We start from the raw sequence: 1,247 nt of genomic DNA on the forward strand, positions 1-1,247 counted from the left end.
ATAAAATGACATTGAGAATAGTTATTTAAACAATCTTATTAAAATTATTGAACAGGTATGACAAGATTACTTTCTTAATGTCCTAGTGTGAGGAAGATGTAAGCCATTTGTCCAAAGATAATCATATGCCTTATGCCCATACAAATGCAGTGTCAACGCGAATAATTTTTGATCAGAGTCATATGTTCTAATTTTTTTAAACTTTTCCAGAAATTTTTCTGTTAATTTATTTGTTACATTAAATACTTGATGTGTATTTCATATAAAAACTTGATTATGCCAATTTAGTTAACTTGTTAAGCATTAATATAAAATTGACTCTACTTGTAATGGTGATTGGTATGATGATGATGATCCCAGTCCTAAGCAGGGTTTATTATTCACAATGTCATTATGCCCTTTCTAAGTTTTAATAAAATACATGGAATATTGTTGAATGCATTTTATATTTTTTGTATAGATAAGAATGTTGCAATGTACAATGATGATGTGAATTGCTTCCTTGTGTAACTGATGACATAAATATAACTAACTTGAACACATGGGAATGCTTTCTTCAGCATTACCTTCCTTTCTCCATCATAACCCTTATACTCTTTATTACAGAAATGGTCACTGCATATTCTTGCATTTTTTGATGGAAGCCATTTGAAATCATTTATTTCCTGTCAGATGCACTTAATCCAATCGTTTTGCATTTTTACATTTTGAGGAAATCTGAAATTTTATAAACTGTTACAGAAACTTGTGCATTTCTTAAGTATTGCTTTTATTATTAATGATAGCATTATAAATTATAATAGTCTATAAAATAAAATATATGTAATTGTAAAACAAAATAGTTCTATTCAATGAGTATAGGGATATTGTTACATTTATTTTAGTGTTAAGTTAATTTTTGAAAATAAACCTGTGAAAAGATGCATCAGAAATCTTCTCATTTCTATTTTATTTATTTTTAATGCAACAGGCAGGCATGTTTGTGTATAGCTACGAAAATGAAAATTTACTTAAAAACTAAATTATTTTATCTGACACGAAAATTAGTACAGAAACAAAAACGAAAGAATAAATGACAATATAAAAATTTAAACATTGATTGAAAGAGTTTATTCTAATTAGGGGAGATGGGGGCACATTGATCTGTTTTGAGGTTTTTTTGTAACAACAGTGAAACTAACCAAAAAGTGAATATTAATATTTGTGCAATTTACAGAGGAACATTCATTTAATGTATTAAGTTCAGT

The sequence above is a fragment of the Helobdella robusta genome (assembly GCF_000326865.2).
Source record: "Helobdella robusta unplaced genomic scaffold HELROscaffold_10, whole genome shotgun sequence".
Classification (NCBI taxonomy): Eukaryota; Metazoa; Annelida; class Clitellata; order Rhynchobdellida; family Glossiphoniidae; genus Helobdella; species Helobdella robusta.